Below are 19,192 nucleotides of genomic sequence, written 5' to 3' on the forward strand. Positions count from 1 at the left end.
CGGGGGGAGAGCGATTGGCAGGCCTGTCCCCACCAGCAGCCCCCTCTGTGCCTGTCTGCGGGTGATCTGTGGTTTATCACTGGCTGAGGCCCCTCCTGGCTCCCTGTCACTGGCATTCAGGTCCATGCACAGATCCCTTTACCCCTACTCTAGCTCAGTAGATAAAGCACTAGACTGGGACTCAGTAGACCTGGTTTCCATTACTGGCTTGGCCACTGCCTGCTAGGTGACTTTGGGCAAGTCACGTTGGTTCACTGTGTATTAGCTTCCCCATCTGCAAAATGGGGGTGATCATACTGATCTCCTTTGTATAGTACATGATAAGTGCTATATAAGCATTTTGTTCTATTATTATTACATGTAATACTGCTTCTCTGAATTATATACATTATGGCCCTATTCTATACACCCTCTTTGGACATTTGTTACACTTAGCATGTGGGGACCTCTTTGCTTCCTGCTCCTCAAGGAACTGAAATTGAATGTTCTGGATGCACTGAGCTGGTGGCAGTTGGTCTCAGAATGAAGCAGGCCAGGACGCTTTGAGAGATGGGGGAATTAAGGTGTGGTCTCAGGTGCAGTTAGGCTCTCAAGGTTCCAGCCCGTGGTGATATACACTCAAAGTCTCATGAACAACAAAGGATTGCCCTAGTGGGGCTGCCCGATATAAGCAGTCCAGTTAACCTCTGTATGTTTGTTTTAATGTTTATCCAAATAAAAGACAAAAACCCAACACACAATAGTTCCCAATCCTATACTATGAAAGCAGAGCTCCTCCTGCCTAGCACCAGGGACACTCCCTGAAGGAAGCAATCACACACTGGCCTGCAGTCCCCCAGAGTTCAGTTCTTTCAGTCCTGCCACCCCATTTGCAGGTATTCGCAAGTATTCAACTATCAAGGGGGCTAGCACGGCCCCCTTGCCAACAACAGGCTGCTGCTTAGCTGTTCTCTCCCAGCTCATGCCTTCTCTTCACAGGCTGCCTCTGACCTACTGCTCCTGCTCAATGCATCCTCTGGCTCCCTCCTGAGCCAGGTTCCCTCCCTTCCCAGTGCTGGATGAAGTATGGAGTCCTGCACTGGCAGGATGTTGTGCTGGAAGTTAACACTGCCCTCTAGGAGCTCACAGATTCATCACAACACCTTGAGAGAAGCAGGATTACAAGTAAGTAATGATTCCAGCAGGGGCCAAAATCACCTTATCCGATGAATTTGGCTGTCTTCCCCACTTGCAGTTGGGAAGAGCAGCCAACCACACCTAGCAGCTCAGTGCGGTGCTGCTCCCTTTTCCCCTCCAATGAGCAATGAGATGGCCCTCTGCTCCTCCTTCCTCTCTAAAATACCTGGCCTGGGAAGGGGCAGAGCGGGGTGAAGAACCCCCGAAGCCCCTTCCCAGGCTTGAGGAGAGGAGCGAAGAACCCCAGGAGCTGCAGGGGAGGCAGAACAAATGTGGGGCCACAACTGATGTGTGAGGACTGAGGGGACAGGATTGATTTGGGGTTTGTGACAGAATTAATTGCTGGGCAGAAGGATGGGCAGATGGGGTAATGAGACCCTCACCCACACTTTTTCAGACCACTTTAAGCACAGAGAAAAGCACTGTACAAAGAAGAAAACACAAAGTTTGTATTTCAATTCATATATACAGAAGGAAATCTATGTCTTCTGTTAGCACAAATTCAAGTGCTGGACCAGATGCTTAGAGTGTGTCTGGAAGGCTTGACAGTACAAGACATCATAAAAGCTAGTGAGAATTAACTGATTTAATGAAGTGTCTATGAGAATATCCTCCTTGTTTGGGAAAGAAAGACCCTCCATTGGGATAGTGGTTTACATGTTAGATGGAGGTCAAGTCCTACACAATCTGACAAATGAAATGTAAGTTCCAGTGTGAAAACTGGTTCTCCATTACCCTAAGGGAATTGTAGTGAGAGGATAAGAAAGAGGAATCAGAGTTATTTCAGATGTCCTGTAAAGCTATTCTGGGAAGAAGTGTCAATATCAGTGTGATAATAGCAACTATAATTTGTAAAGAGAGTGTTACAATAGGTAACTTACCAATAAGGGATGTTAAACATACTATCATATTCTACATATATGATAATTTCTAAGAATGTAAAAAATTCTACTTTCTGAAAGTGCTTGATAAGGGAGGACTGTATCAAACCTGAATATTGCAGTGTCTTAGCTTTCTCTCTATTATGCTTGAACACTGAACATGGTGTCAGAAGTGAGTTGGCGCCTACAGGCACAGGAAATCAGAAACAAAAAAAAACAACTAAACAAAACCACACAAATGAAACAATAATCATAGCAGCATACCGGATTCCTGACCCTGAGTAGATGGACGTAAAGGAGATGTGTTTAGCAATTGGACATTCTTTAGACCACTACAGAAAACTACAGAATAGCAACACAGAAACAAAAAAAAGAACAGCCAGCAGCCACACTATACATTCATTGTAATGGACAAAGGCTGACATATGCTCCAATAGCATCTAGATATATCAGCAGCAGATCAGGAGGACCTGTGTAAAATCCTAGCGGTGCCCCCAAAATTTTCAACCCACAAAAAATGTTGTATATGAAAAGTATCTTCAACAATTGTGATCAAGAATCTGGAGAAACAATAGATCAGAATATTGCCAGGCTGGACAATGGTTGACTCATCTGATTATCAAAGATTAAAAGATGAACGAATTTGGCATAGATTAGTAATAGGGATGAAAGATACAGACACTTGAATGCAAATGCCTAGAAAGCCCCCAATAACTCTACCAAGAGCTATAGATGTGTGCAAAGCTAGTGAACAAGTTCATATCCAAATGCAGAGAATAAGTGGAGCAGACACACAGATAATTCACCAAGCAGCTCAGGGAAAGTAGTAAAAACACAAAGAAAAATATACCAACATTCATGCAAAAGTAAATGTACAAATACAAAGTAGAAGCGACAAACAAAAACACAAAGAAAGACCAGGGAGTGGGGGAGGCAAGGTAACTGTAGAGAAAAACATGAGTATGGAAAAATGCCCTACATAAGGGGGTTATATACCATAATTGTGCCAAGAAAAATCATTATGCCAAAGCTTGCTGATGAGAAAAGCAAAGAAAGAAAAATTGCACCATATTAAGGAATCAGTAACACAGAGCACCAGATTTTGCACGTATGACATTAATGCAGTGCAAACCAGCAAAAATAATGACAGGTTTCAGAGTAACAGCCATGTTAGTCTGTATCTGCAAAAAGAACAGGAGTACCTGTGGCACCTTAGAAACTAACAAATTTATTAGAGCATAAGCTGTCATGGGCTACAGCTCACTTCATCGGCTGTAGCCCACGAAAGCTTAAGCTCTAATAAATTTATTAGTCTCTAAGGTGCCACAAGTCCTCCTGTTCTTTCAGCAAAAATAAATGGTTTATAATACTCAGACTAGCACCACATGCAAAGAGAAGACAGCAGCACACAAATCGGATACTAAATGCCAAATACACAGTGGGCCATTAGTGAATATGCTAAGCTACAAAAAAAGAAAAAAGCAAAACTGCAACCAAGAAAAGTCAAATTAAAACTATTCAATGGCAATGCCACTAAGACAGTGTAAATTACAAAAAGAATACCAAGGAAAAGTATAAAGGCTGAAATTTGAGGTAGAACATACAATACAGGAAACCCTGTTTTCAGCTAAAAATTAGTTCATGGAGTTACTGACACTCCTCCTGGGACAAATGTTTCACAAAATAGACACACAAGCAAAATAACCAACCTATCCAGAGCAGACAATGCAGCGTAGCATTCCCTGTAGCAGTACTGGATAAAGAAAGCTGGTACCTCGCGGCATATTGGACACCAGCAGGTCAATACAGATAGATGATAATGCCTCTTGGGATCCAATCTCCAGCAGGAAAATAATCAACATTATTAGCCATACATACCAACAGGACTCTAAGGGATCAGTATCACAGCTGATGATATTCTAGCACACCAACGTGGGGACAGCATGGCAGAAGCTGTGATAATCATGACCAGAACCTCACTTGTCTACGAGAAAGTGCCAGGGAAGTATCTGAAATTGAATAAATACAATATGAAATTGCATGAAATTCACTGTAGTATCCTTCTTGGGACATTTGCTGACCTCCCAAAGGCTATAACAAAAGGAAAGAGCAATACAGTAGATGCCAACATCTAAAGATGTTAAATCAGTTCAGACACTTAAGGCTAGTCTACATTAGGAACACTAAAGCGATGCCATGGCAGCGCTTTAACATGGCTCGTGTAGTCGTGGTAGAGCTCTCCCAGCACTCTAAAAAAAACCATCTCCAGCACTGGTGCCCTGTCTATACTGGTGCTTTACAGCACTGAGGGCTCAGGGCGGTGTTTTTTGCCAGTGTAGACAAGCCCTTAGGATTTGTGAACTTTCTGAAAAAAATTTTTCCAAGCCTCTCAGTTGTGTGTGAACCCTTGAGGCAACTACTGGACAAAGATGCAGCGCACACATTGTTATCTCAACATGATCCTGCCATCAGAGTTTCAAGTCAGCAGGACTTGATGAAATTCTCCCTAGGGTATTTAAGGAACTAGCCAAAGCAATCTCTCAACATTCGTGATTATCTTCAAAAATTCATGGAGGACAGCTAAGGTCCCAGACCACTTGAGAAGGGCAAATATAGTTCCTATCTTGACCGCTCAGCCGAACTTTCATACCCAGAAAGATATTGAAACAGATTTATTGTTTAATCTGATCAAACCTAGAGGATAATAAGGTGATACACAACATAAATTTGTCAAGAACAAATCCTGCCAAACCAACCTAGTTTCCTTCTTTGACAGTGTAGCCAGCCTAGTGTATAGAGGGGAAGCAGAAGAAGTTATATATCTGGACTTCAGTAAGGCTTTTGACAGTCCCACATGACATTCTCATAGGCAATATGGTCTAGGCTAGGTGAAGTTACTGTAAGGTGGATGCATAACTGATTGGAAGATTATTCTTAAAGAATAGTTACCCATCATTCAGTGTGAAACTGGGAGGATGTACCAAGTGGGGTCCTGCAGGGTTCTGTCCTAGGTTTAGTACTATTCAATATTTTCATTTATGACTTAAATGATGGAGAGGAGATTATGCTTACAATATTTGCAGAGGACACTAAGATAGGAGGGGTTGTATTCATTTTGGAGGACAGGATTTCCAGAATGATCTTTATAAATTGGAAAACGGGTGTGAAATCAATGAGAAAGATGCATAGGAGAAAACCAGATGACAGGTGATAGAGGATGGCATCAGCAATCGGAAAGGGGCGGTGGAGCAATATAAGAAAAGAAAGATAAAGGTGGAAGGACTATGATATGATAAGCAAAAGTAGTTTGTATCTTGTTTCATAGATAAGCGAAAGTAATTTGTGTCTAATGCAATGAAAATGGGGAGCCTAGGAACCTCTAGGTCAGCATCCCTAAACTTTTGAGAGTTGAGTGCCCCACCTTACCCTGTCAGTGACTCCCCAGCCCCCCTGAGCAAGACAGGAGTTAGGGGACCAAGACTAGGGCCGCAACTGGGGGTGGGTCTGGGCCGGGGCCGCAGCCAGGAGCTGCAGCAGGGGTGGGAGCGGAGCCACAGCTGGGTTGCGGTGGGGACCAGCAGCTGGCCCGCAGTGAGGTTCGACTTCACTCCCGGCCTTGCCACCAGCCTTGGCCCTGGACCAGAAATGGAGCCATGGCCAGCGGCTGAGGTTGGGGATGGGGCCAGGCATGCAGGGGCTGGGAGCCAGACCAGAGAAGAGCTGGGGGTGGGAAGGGGCTGGGTGGCACTCCCTCCCCACCCCTGTGGGGCCTGGCCTGGGCCCTACCATGGGCCCCGGAGGGTCCTCCATGCTCCCTAGGAGGGTGCACCCCACACTTTAGGGACCTCTGTTCTAGATGCGATTGCAATTCAAATGATAATAATTAATCATTAAAGAGGCTCTCAAAGGAGATTGTAAAGAGGTGGGCCTCCCTAAGCACCTCCTTTTGGCCAGATATGGCACTGCAGGTGAGCCCCACCTCACTGGGTATCAACCATTCTGCTTGCACAGATCAAAGCAATAAGAAGCCAAACCAAACTAGTGAAAAGAAGTATCGCCTTTACTGAAGCCCCAGAGAAAGAGTACATGTAAAAACAAATCAAACGCCCTTACCTCAGGACCCAAGTTCAGATCTCCCAATTATATATCCAAAACACAGTCACTATGCCTGGTCAGACTAACCTCCTGGGAGCTGGAGAGAGATCACCTCCTTGTGCAGGCTACTCAGCTTTTAGGCTCTTTCCCCCCACTCAGCTTCCTCTTTCTGTTAAAAGAAGTCACTGGGGCAGAGCAGGGAGTGTCCTAAATTGCTCCCTGGCTGATCTGTGAACTCCAGGCTGACCCTTGAAGGGTCAGTATACTCTTTCCTAGGGGTTATATAGTCAGAATGATGTTAAGATGGTGATTATTTTGAATGATCTGAGGGGAGCAAGGTAGGCGTCAGGAAAAGCCAAAGAGAAGGAGAGTTAGATCAGTGATATGAAAAGCAGCCAAGTGGGGGAGGAGGCTAAAGACCAAAAAAGAGGCCCTGAGATTTAGCCAGGAAAGGGTCATCGGTGAGACTACTTCCAGTAACACAGGAGGGTGGAAACCAGACTAAAGGGAATCAAGGATGGAGTATATGAACACAGCTTTACATAACCTAACTTTTTTTAATACATGTATTAAATTGGGCAAATGCAGAAAGCTATGATTGGCAACAGAAATGGAGAGAAGAAGCTATTCAAAAAATGAAAGTTCCCTCCGAGTCCATGAAAGAGCTGATATTATCTTGTGATACCTTCCTTCTCCACTCCTGGCACAGGATCACTCATGATCCCAAAAAAGTCGACTCAGCTGATTGATTATGTTTCCTGCTTACTCATATAGGTAAAGAAGGGTTATTCTCAGTTTGAATAAATGGTTTAGCAGTCATATTCAGTCCATAGAAAGTCCACCAGTCATTTTTGTAACTTAATAACTAAATAAATATGGTCAATCTTTTACTCTGTTAACAAAACCAATCTTGCAGTTCCCACATAAGCAAAATTCCCAATGACTTTGATCAGAACTCTCACTGATTCCAATGGGGTTTCACCTGCATTAAGACTATAAGATTGTGACCACTTTTCTTTTGCCTAATGGGAGAAACAAGCAGGTGAAGAAAGTGTTCTAAGTCCTTGTGACATTCCCCAGGGTATAGTCTGGACTGTTGAACAGCAGTGTCCCCTGAACTCTTAGCCTGGGGTGCCTTTTACACTACTTTGCTGGTAAACAACCACCTCCCCAGGGTCTACTCACACACAGCCACTAGCATGTAAAAATCACTCCCAGCTGAATACTCTCCCCAGCCATCCAGAAATTATATACAGGGCAACAGCCATATAGTCTTAGCCCCAGTCCTCTCCCCCAGAAACATGTGTCTTGTACTGCTTAGTATTCTACTGGACAGTGCAAACTCATAAGAAGTCCCTCATTCCAACACTGGGGATGATATATGACCAGCCTTGTTATCCCAAATGGATTTTTCCACACACTTTAATCCAAACGCACACTGGTGAAGATAAAACGATAAAACAAGTTTATTAATTAGAGAAAGATACATTTTAAGTGATTACAAGTATAGAGGCATATAAGTCAGGATTGGTTACAAAAAGAAATAAAAAGATAAACATGCAAGCAAATTCCTAAACTTTACCAAGGCTAATAGAAAAACACAAGGACTTTTTCCTCACCAAAAGCCTACAGTAGTCTGCTGGCTGGAAAACCTCCAGGCCAGGATCACTCCCCCGAGTTCAATGATGCTTCTTTTGTCTTTCAGGTGATCTTGCTGCTGTGAGTAGAGATGGAGGGGAGAGGTGAGGTGGAGGTCAGTGTCCCATTTTATATCCCACTCCCCTCTTTGAGGGTAACCCCTCCTCAGCCAGAGTGTAGACTAACAGTATCCTGTGTATGGGAGGTTTGAAGTGTTTTTGGGACAAAATGTAAATTCTTTGTTTATACCTCCCCCCTGCCAGTGAATAGTCAATTAAATAGGTAATGACCGTTTAGCACTTTGCTGATGTGCCAGCATGTCCTTGTCTTTGAGAAAATGATTTGTGGGCATTACCCAGAGCTACAACATATTTCAGTAACAATCCTATAGCAAAATTTCATAATTTTTACATGCAGTGATGTTACACCCATTTCAACAAGATATCATTTGAAAACTCATAATCTGCTGAATATTGCTATCTCACAAGGCATTCTTTGTACTAAATATATCAAACATATAAAAGTGGTGAACATGAGGTATAGGGTGTCACACTCCTATTCACAGGCATCAATATCTTGCAAGCTCTGAGTTCATTATTTCCCCGTCTGTCTCTTCTTTTCCTCCTCTGGAGCAAGCGAGGTGGACACGAGGATGTTTTGTCCTAAGTTTTCTTTTTTTAAACAAATTAGGTCCCTTTCAGCAAAGCTCCTCCTGCTACTGGCTTCTGAATCCCTGTTCACTGCAGATTGCTCCCAGGGAAAAAAGATGAGGTGGCTTGGATTGTTTTTTCTAGACACCCAGCATGTTAGTCACTTGAGCAACTGACAATAAGCAGGTTTCAGAGTAGCAGCCATGTCAGTCTGTATCCACAAAAAGAACAGGAGTACTTGTGACACCTTAGAGACAAACACATTTATTTGAGCATAAGCTTTTGTGGGCTACAGCTCACTTCATCATGAAGTGAGTTGTAGCTCACGAAAGCTTATACTCAGATAAATGTGTTAGTCTCTAAGGAGCCACAAGTCCTCTTGTTCTTTTGACAATAAGCAAGCTCCACTGGTTCACAGATCTTCTGTACCTGTGCTGGTCCTAGCATTTGGCTGCCACAGTGCTCTTCACTCTCATAACATCATAGATCTGACAGAGTTAGGATGCTCTGAAGGGGTAGTTCATTCCCCCTACCAATTTTTAAATTAAGAAACAATCCCTAATAGTTCTATAGGGTCTTTTTGTTCTGTTTAAAGAGTAGCTCTCATTTTCTGATTTTTAGATCTATATTTCAAAATTCATCACCTGCCTTTGGTTCCAAGTGAGAAGAGGTGCTGCCGATGGATAGAGGGGACAGCATTCATCATATCAACATGAAGGAGCTGAGAACCAGAGTCCCAGCTGCTCTGCTAGAAACTCTTCCTGCGGGAGGGGGACAAAGGAACCAGCTCTAGATATGCAACAGGAAACCCATAAACTACCTGCTCCTGAGGGTGGGATATAAAATATAACACCATGATCATGGAAGTACATTACTTACAAACACAAAAATACAGTACTAGTGGAAAATACATTAACCAAATATCACTGTTTCATACTGCAGATGATCAAAAGATTACATGAATTTTAATCCTTTGCAAAATACAGTATAATCTCTCCCCTTTCACCTATTAATATATCTATAAAAGAGCTAGTAACATGGTTACAGGGCAAGCAGCACTTTAGGCCCCTTTCAGCCCTTCTCAAGCATATCCTTCAGGTGACAGGCCTGGCTTCCTGCACCTTTCTCAAAGGGTCAAACCACGTGATCCATCCACTCTTGGATTGCATCTCTGGGGGGGCAACCCCGTTTCTCAACCATGTTAACCCAACAGGCCCAGCTGTTTTCCCTCATTGTTGTCCTTTAATAATGTTAGATGGAATCCTGTGGCTGAGAGTGAATGGGTTGTAAAAGGAGGTGAAGAGCTTGTACATTTCAGCAACTGTGGGGTTTGCAAAGTAAAAGAGATTTGTGTTAACAGGGCAAATTGAAGCATTGCTAAAAGAGGACAGAGTTAAGTTTGGATGGACAACCTTAACTGCATTTCCTGGTTTTCAGAAGTCTGAGTTTTTACTCAATTCAACATTCTGCAAGGGGACAATATACCACCAAGCAATCTTAACTCTACATTAACATAGTTTTTTGCCTTTGAATTCATCCAAAGATATATAGCAAGTAGAGGAAAGGGATAAAACAAAGGTCTATACTTGTATTTCCCCTTACCTAAACCTTAATATTTCCTTGCAAGCTTTGGTAAATTCCATTCATCCCAGTTACCTCCATCTATGTTTGGGAGAGAGAGAGAGAGAGAAGGGTCTGCTCATTGCAGTTTTTCCCTTTCTCTGTGTCTTTGTCAGCATCTCCTTCCTGGGCAGCTGCTGACAACCCACTCAACACTTCCCCCTCTTTCTCCCTACTCTAACATCTCTAAGGTGCAATATGTTTTGAATCTAGGCTTAGATCTGGAAAGAGTAAACCTTGTCAGCTGGGTTGGAGCCAGGTAAGACCGTTTTCCAATCAATAGTTTCCCCATTGTTTCTTCAATGACTCTTGATATTCTGTGGACTGTACCTTATATTTGCCATCGTTTTATTTCCTGTTTGTTCTCCTCTTCTTCCCCTCCTCCAGCAGCCTACTTTGATTTAACTTGCAGTCAGATAGTATAATATCAACTAGGTAAACTGAGGTGCATGTGCTATTTGCAAAAAAATAATTATACACATAACTCCCTTATTTTCCACAGCTAGATATCATTATCAGACAACTTTAATAGATGACATTAAAATGGAAATGAAGGGCTTTGACCTAATAAGAAAACATCCTGCTTTATTAGTATCTACTCACCATTATAGTTTGTTAATATGTGACATTCGAGTATGTGCTTTTTTTAATGGATTTGATTATTATACTATTCTCAAACACACACACACACACACACTTCATCATGAAGCATTTAAGGTTGCTATACACACAACATATCTGACACGAACTAACAAAGCAAGGAAATTAAAACATAAGCCATCCAACTGTACATACCTCCTAGCTGTACACCCAGAGGCACTCACCTTACCCTTACTTCAGCAACCACACACCATGGTCTTAATGCGGTAAAGGGGTATGTGCAGAATGTCAATATGGGCACGGGTTAGTCTGGGGTTTGGCTGGTGATAGAATTAGGGTTGGTTGGTGGTCATTGGCTAAAGCTGGGGTTAGCATTGGTGGCAGCTGTGTCCCCCACACTAAGGTTAGGGTGGAGTCCGTTTATCATCCCACCAAAATTCCCAAATCCCCAACATTTAAAAATGAATAGTCAGACCCTCCCCCCAAAAAAATCGTGAGATTGGCCACAGTATCATGAGGCTTTTTTAAGGATGTTTCAATGATTTTGAACTATTTCTGCCATCCCCAGGGTGTGTGTGTGAAAATTAGTGGTGCCAATTTATAGCAAGAAACAAGATTTGCCCTCCTACATCAGTTCATTTAGTGCCCTCCAGCCTTCACATCTGTCCCAGTCTCCAACCACATGTCAACTGTTGTGTGGCTGATTGGCAGCTCTGTACATACACACCCAAACTCCATGTCTCGCTTCTGCTCCTCCTGGAGCTGTGGAAGATCTTCAGCTTGTGAGGCAGGCAGGCAGGCAGCTCCGGGGATCTTCACTCCCCTTTCTCACTCTTGGTGTGGTAAGCACAGAGGGGGGCAAGGGAAGAGCAGATTACACAGAAGCTAACCTATTGTTCATAAACCACCCTGAGCTTTCTGCTCCCTCCTTCCCACTCCCCTTTGGTAAGAATGGGGTCAGCTGATCTCCCCTTCCCCCTCCCCGCCCCAGTCCCTCTCCTTCCCCAAAACTGCTCTGGCTTCTGCCTCCTGCATGCGGCTGTCATTGACTCTTCTTTACTAGGGGACAGGGAATGCAGCCAATCAGAGGGGGCTGTCAGAAAACAAACAAGTTACTGAAGGCTTGAGCTTCTTGTGTCATCACTAGGCTAGCTCCAGCAGGGGCCAGAATTGCATTACTTGTCATAAAAATCACAAGAGTTCCCAACACTGGATTAGGGTGGAGCCCCGGATGGTGGCACCTAGCCAAGATTAGGGTGGGGACCCAGCTGGTGGCACGAGGCCAGGGTTAGGGTGAGGACCCAGCTGGTGGCACGAGGCCAGGGTTTGGGGTATTATCAATCCCAGAAATCTGAAAATAATAGGTCAACCCCCTCACCCCCCAATAATTTTTTTTTTTTTCAAAAAAAGATAATACTGTGATTTTTGCCATCTGTCTCTTGATTTTTTAACTCCCCAGGTCCATCCCCCACTGTATACATATGACAATTATTGTTGCCAATTCTCCCAAGTTCATTGAGGCCCCTGCTGGAGGAGCTCTCTCAGCTGACTCATGGTGCATTGCTTCCAGTTTCTCCCCAACCCCTGCATTCTAATTAATTAGTTCTGAGCCATCCCCCCTCAACTTCCCATAGCATCCACCTCTGCAACTTATTAGGCACCCTGCCCCTTACCCCCCAGTGCACCTCTGCTTTCGTGTAGCTCCAGGGGCTCTTCCCCTCACCAGATGCTGAAGGGATGGAGGGGAGAGGAGCAGGCTGACCCATTTTTCACAAGAGGGCAGGAGGGAGCAGGGCTGGCCAGAGCTGCAGGACTCTTTCTGCTCCCCTCTGACCTCCTGTGAGCATGGTGTGTGCTGCTCCCTCTGCACCTGAGGGGGGAGGGCAAGAGTTCTGCCACCCTCCTGCAGCAGCTGTGATTGGCCTCTCTTCTGCAGGCAATGGGTAAGTGGAGAAAACAGCCACTCAGCAGGGGCTGTCCCATGGGTAGGCCTGGAAATCATATGAGGAGTGGAGCTTCTGGCCTTATCTCCATCCTGGCTCCAAGAGACACCAAAATTGCCCTACAATAAAAACAAGGTCACTGGCAGGGCTGCGGGTGATGAGGCTCCCTAGCCCAGGGTTAGAGTTAGAGAGGGTGGGGCTTCCTAGGCCAGGGTGGAGGCATTGCATGTCGTTTGCTGCTGTTGCTGGGGAGTTACTGACTATAGGAACCTGTCATCTGAGATAGTCTGCAGCCACTAATGGGCTTCTCACATTATCCAGTACCCTTTCCTGCCTCTTCCTCGCTGCTTCTGCTGTCTGGGAACCCACATGGTGCAGCAAGATAGGACGTAGAAAGGTCATTGGTGCAGCAGACTCCACAGCAATGCTAGGGTATGTCTACACTGGAGCTGGAGGTTTAATTTTCAACTTGAGGAGAGATACCAGCACTAACTCGAATTGAGCTAGTGCACTAAAAATAGCAATGAGGCTGTGGTGATGCAAGCAGCAGGAAGGGCTAGCTGCCTCAAGTATGATCCTGTCCCAGATGCTATGTACTTGGGGAAGCTAGCCCCTGCCACTGCTTCCACCACCATGGCCACACGTCTCTGTTGTTAGCGCACTAGCTCAATCAGAGGTATGCCTCATTGAGCTGGAAATCACCCTTTCCCACTCCATTGTGGACATATCCTTAGACAGCCTGGGGTTGCAACTGCAGGCAAAGACCTACTGTCAATTCAAGGAAACTGCACCTGTATTCCCCTTGTGGTCCTGCAAGGCACCCATTTTTAGATTCCCAGTGCCTCAGCTGTCACCTCTCTTGGGCAGAGACTTGCATCTCTCTTCCTCATCACTGGGGCTTTTCCAGGCTACACAGTTCCCTGCCTATACTGTGAATTCACCAACAAAGTCATGTTGCCTAAGGAGGCCTGCTTTGCCTTCTCCTGAGAGGCTATAAGCAGTGTAATTGCCACAGTTATAAAAGTACCACACAGCTCTTTCTAAGCAAGCACATTTATTATTTAGGTGAAAGCAATATGGAGAAAACATTAAAAACAAGAAGAGAAGCTACATGCGTGCTAAAATGCTCAGCAGAGATCCCCTCCCCCATCTCCCACAGAGGCTCTGGTCAATGTCAGTCCTTCCAACCCTTCCCTAAGGATTGGAGCCCTCCCCTTGGACAGATGGTCCTGTCTGTTTTCCATGTAAGAATGAAGGCCCTGAGTCAGTTTAAACTCAGGTTATTTATCCAAAAGTCCTTTCTTTGTCTGTTGACCTCTGAAGAATCCAGTCTCAACTAGTATATGCACGCCTCCACAGGAGGGGGTGCCCCTTGTGAGGTGTTACAATCTGAGTGAATTTGTTTAGGTCACCCTATGCTGTTCTTAGTGCCTGAAGGGACTGTGGTCACCCTCCCCCATGCAATTACATACAATCCCTGGCCCAATAATACATAAACTTCATACAGTAAGATTTCCCAAAGATACTACAGGAAATTGCCATTTCTGGCAGACCCACAGCTCAGCTGATGTGTGAGAATCCAACTGAAATGTGGGCATATGTGAGAGAGCTATCAAATGAATAAGCAGCATATGAGACACTTGGCCATCCTACTTTGGGTCCAGTTCATGGTTAGTAATGGGACCAGTTTCTAGGGGAAAGTTAGCTTTAGGGATGGGGGCAATTTGCGGGCCTGGGTTAGTTTGGGGCCCTTAGCAGGGGACTGGCCTAAGCTTAGGTTTGAGGCCAGGAGGTAAGCGTGGCATAGGTTTATGGCAGGGTACAGGCTTTGACTAGACTTGGGCTGTGGCTAGGTTGGCAGGCCCAGGCTAAGTTTTGGGGTAGTATAGCTGGCAGGTTGTCAAGGTTCCTCCCCCACTCTGAACTCTAGGGTACAGATGTGGGGACCTGCATGAAAACCTCCTAAGCTTACTTTTACCAGCTTAGGTTAAAACTTCCCCAAGGTACAAATTAATTTTATCCTTTGTCCTTGGAATATCCACTGCCACCACCAAACTCTAACTGGGTTTACTGGGAAACATAGTTTAGACACGTCTTTCCCCCCAAAATCCTCCCAACCCTTGCACCCCACTTCCTGGGAAAGGTTTGGTAAAAATCCTCACCAATTTGCATAGGTGACCACAGACCCAAACCCTTGGATCTGAGAACAATGAAAAAGCATTCAGTTTTCTTACAAGAAGACTTTTAATAGAAATAGAAGTAAAGGAATCACCCTTGTAAACCCAGGATGGTAGGTACCTTACAGGATAATTAGATTCAAAACATAGAGAATCCCTCTAAGCAAAACCTTAAGTTACAAAAAAGACACACAGACAGAAATAATCATTCTATTCAGCACAATTCTTTTCCCAGCCATTTAAAGAAATCATAATCTAACACATACCTAGTGGGATTACTTACTAAAAGTTCAAAGACTCCATTCCTGGTCTATCCTTGGCAAAAGCAGCATATAGACAGACACAGACCCTTTGTTTCTCTCCCTCCTCCCAGCTTTTGAAAGTATCTTGTCTCCTCATTGGTCATTTTGGTGAGGTTACGTTTAGCTTCTTAACCCTTTACAGGTGAGAGGATTTTTCCTCTGGCCAGGAGGGATTTTAAAGGGGTTTACCCTTCCCTTTATATTTATGACACAGGTACAGGCTAAGTTTGGGGGTGGGGCCCTTTGGTGGGCCTGGAGATTCAGAGCTGGAGCTTGCTGGCAGCCTAAGAGAGGCTCGGTGCTGGTGATTAGGGTTGGGGATGTTGCAATCAATAATTCGATTCACAATTATCAATACCTTGTGCTTTGAGTTATTTTTTTTAAAGTCTACAACTCCCTTTAAAACGTCAATTGTAAAATATTAACTATACTCTGCTTGGGGAAGTGAGATTGATGGTAAGATGTTGTTTTGTAGCTCATCCCTTCAGGAGGTCCTATTCATGAAACAATAATATGTCTGTGTCATCAGTAGTACATAGTATTCTTCAAATGATAAAACTGCAAACATTAAACAAACCATGGTACTCTTCTTTATCTCCACAAAGTAGCAAATCTTGTTTCCTGCATATTTTCACAGGAACATGCAGAGCTGTTGATGTTAAAATGTTGTTGCAGTGCAGCTGTCCTCTGCTGCAGAGGAAAGCAGTTGTAACAGGATAACTCCCATTCCACCGGAAAGAGTGTACTGTCCACTTTAAAGGAATAATAAAGTAAGCACTCTCATGCTGGTTATGCAATTCCAGTATAATCATATCTGACTTTTACTTTCATCACTATCTTTATAGCTTTATTGGCTGGCTCATGCTTTTATTAGAATGGATGGATATAAACTGTTCAGGAAAGACAGGCATGGCAGAAAAGGTGGGGGAGTTGCACTGTATGTAAGAGAGCAGTATGACTGCTCAGAGCTCTGGTATGAAACTGCAGAAAAACCTGAGAGTCTCTGGATGAAGTTTAGAAGCATGAGCAACAAGGGTGATGTCGTGGTGGGAGTCTGCTATAGACCACCGGACCAGGGGGATGAGGTGGACGAGGCTTTCTTACGGCAAGTAACAGAAGTTACTAGATCACAAGCCCTGGTTCTCAAAGGAGACTTCAATCACCCAGATATCTGCTGGGAGAGCAATACAGCGGTGCACAGACAATCCAGGAAGTTTTTGGGAAGTGTAGGGGACAATTTGTAGTGCCATTGGCCATTATCTTTGAAAACTCATGGCGATCGGGGGAGGTCCCGGACGACTGGAAAAAGGCTAATGTAGTGCCCATCTTTAAAAAAGGGAAGAAGGAGGATCCTGGGAACTACAGGCCAGTCAGCCTCACCTCAGTCCCTGGAAAAATCATGGAGCAGGTCCTCAAGGAATCAATTCTGAAGCACTTAGAGGAGAGGAAAGTGATCAGGAACAGTCAGCATGGATTCACCAAGGGAAAGTCATGCCTGACTAATCTAATTGCCTTCTATGATGAGATAAATGGCTCTGTGGATGAGGGGAAAGCAGTGGACATGTTATTCCTTGACTTTAGCAAAGCTTTTGACATGGTCTCCCACAGTATTCTTGTCAGCAAGTTAAAGAAGTATGGGGTGGATGAATGGACTATAGGGTGGATAGAAATCTGGCTAGATTGTCGAGCTCAACAGGTAGTGATCAATGGCTCCATGTCTGGTTGGCAGCTGGTATCAGGCGGAGTACCCCAAGTGTCGGTCCTGGGGCCGGTTTTATTCAATATCTTCATTAATGATCTGGAGGATGGAGTTGATTGCATCCTCAGCAAGTTTGCAGATGACACTAAACTGGGAGGAGAGGTAGATACGCTGGAGGGTAGGGATAGGATACAGAGGGACCTAGACAAATTGGAGGTTTGGGCCAAAAGAAATCTGATGAGGTTCAACAAGGACAAGTGCAGAGTCCTGCACTTAGGATGGAAGAATCCCATGCACCGCTACAGACTAGGGACCGAATGGCTGGGCAGCAGTTCTGCAGAAAAGGACCTAAAGGTTACAGTGGACGAGAAGCTGGATATGATTCAACAGTGTGCCTTTGTTGCCAAGGCGGCCAATGGCATTTTGGGATGTATAAGTAGGGGCATTGCCAGCAGATCGAGGGACGTGATCATTCCCCTCTATTCGACACTGGTGAGGCCTCATCTGGAGTACTGTGTCCAATTTTGGGCCCCACACTACAAGAAGGAAGTGAAAAAATTGGAAAATGTCCAACAGAGGGCAACAAAAATGATTAGGCGACTGAAACACATAACTTATGAGGAGAGGCTGAGGGAACTGGCATTGTTTAGTCTGCGGAAGAGAAGAATGAGGGGGGATTTGATAGCTGCTTTTTAACTATCTGAATGGGGGTTCCAAAGAGGATGGATCTAGTCTGTTCTCAGTGGTAGCAGATGACAGAACAAGGAGTAATGGTCTCAAGTTGCAGTGGGGGAGGTTTAGGTTGGATATTAGGAAAAACTTTTTCACTAGGAGGGTGGTGGAGCACTGGAATGGGTTACCTAGGGAGGTGGTGGAATCTCCTTCCTTAGAAGTTTTTAAGGTCAGGCTTGACAAAGCCCTGGCTGGGATGATTTAGTTGAGGATTGGTCCTGCTTTGAGCAGGGGGTTGGACTAGATGATCTCCTGAGGTCCCTTTCAACCCCGATATTCTATGATTAGAAATGTCTTTATATAGAGCATTTCATACTGGCTACATATCAGATGAAAACCTTAAATCCAGTGTAATGTTTTGCTGCATGAAAGCCCTTTTATGGGCCTGAGGGATGGGCCCTTTGTTGTTTTCAGAGACTGATTTTAGCAAGGTCTCTGAATTCATCTCAGCACTTTATTAAATGGGGATGTTTTGTCCCTTGCAAACTGCACAAAACATGGCTTGAAGGAAAATATTTCAGCGTTTTTGTCCTCCTTTTAATTTTCCCCTCTATGTTTTTTCACCCTTCTAGGAAGGGATAAGAGGTCATGTATGGAGCTGTTGTGGAAGTTTATTATTTCCTAGAAGTAGGAAATGGAAAAGCTCTATTAGGTCATCTACTCTCTTTCTCTCTCAGCCAGTACTGGATTGTCGCTTTTTGTAAACTTAGTGTTTTTCCACTCTACTTTTAAATGGCCTAAGCAATGGTGGTGGTGGCGAATTCCACCATCTCCCATGGGAGATTATTATACAGTCTTAAGACATCAGGACATTTTTCCTCTACATTTTCCCCTCTCTCTCATTAATCCAAATTATAACCCCCTTTACCATCCTAAGCAACTTCTCTCTCCCTTGAAATTTACTCACTTCAATTATTTGTAGATTGTTATTGTCCCTCTGTCTGGAGTGAACCACAACTGAGAGTGCCTACCTCAGGGCAGACTGTCAAAAACAGTACCCCAAATTGGTGGTATGTTCTATAATTAGATTTCACCAACCCAGTAACAAATGTGAACTCCTGGATCACCATGGAGTCACAGACAGACCCCTTCGGCTCTCCGGTCTATCTAGCCACCCAGGCAAGCCGGACTTAGTGCTAATTGGTCACTATACCAAAAATCTCAAAACATTCAGGTTACTTTGAGTCCTGGGACCAGTCATGTACCTCAGATCAATTTGTATCTCAGATCACATACCACAGACAACACTTGTAGCCAGTCCCATAATAAACTACCTGTGATGTTCCTCTCTGGCATTATCTGGACCAGTGATCTGCTAGGCCTCTCCACTCCTTGACTCTGGGAGCCAGCCTTACCCTGCTCTGCCTTACCCCCTACTCCTGGGCTGTTCACGCACAGCCTCCGGCATGTAAGCTGCTCCCAGCTACTTGCAAGTGAATGACACTAGCCAATATCTCCGGTCCCAGAAATAACCCTCGGAATCTCCATCTTGCAGTGTCCAGTTATGCCCACTGGATGCTGCAAGCTTATATAAGTTTGTCAATTTAACAAAGAAATTGATCTGTACCAGGCTTGTTCTCCCCAGGGGAGTCTCTGACACACTGCAAACTAAATGTAATGCTTCAGGTAGAATAAACAAACAGATTTATTAACTATGAAGATAGATTTTAAGTGATTAT

The 19,192-nt window shown here is 44.4% G+C and overlaps 1 long non-coding RNA gene across 1 annotated transcript; it reads left to right on the forward strand.

Annotated features, from left to right (window-relative positions):
• The first annotated feature begins 996 nt into the window (after positions 1-996).
• Positions 997-10,638, forward strand: LOC140914924 (uncharacterized). Its single transcript, XR_012160033.1, has 3 exons — positions 997-1,164; positions 7,858-7,905; positions 9,062-10,638. It is a non-coding gene; the product is annotated as an uncharacterized LOC140914924 (long non-coding RNA).
• Positions 10,639-19,192: the final 8,554 nt, after the last annotated feature.

This window comes from Lepidochelys kempii, chromosome 7, assembly GCF_965140285.1.
Source record: "Lepidochelys kempii isolate rLepKem1 chromosome 7, rLepKem1.hap1, whole genome shotgun sequence".
NCBI classification, from domain to species: Eukaryota; Metazoa; Chordata; order Testudines; family Cheloniidae; genus Lepidochelys; species Lepidochelys kempii.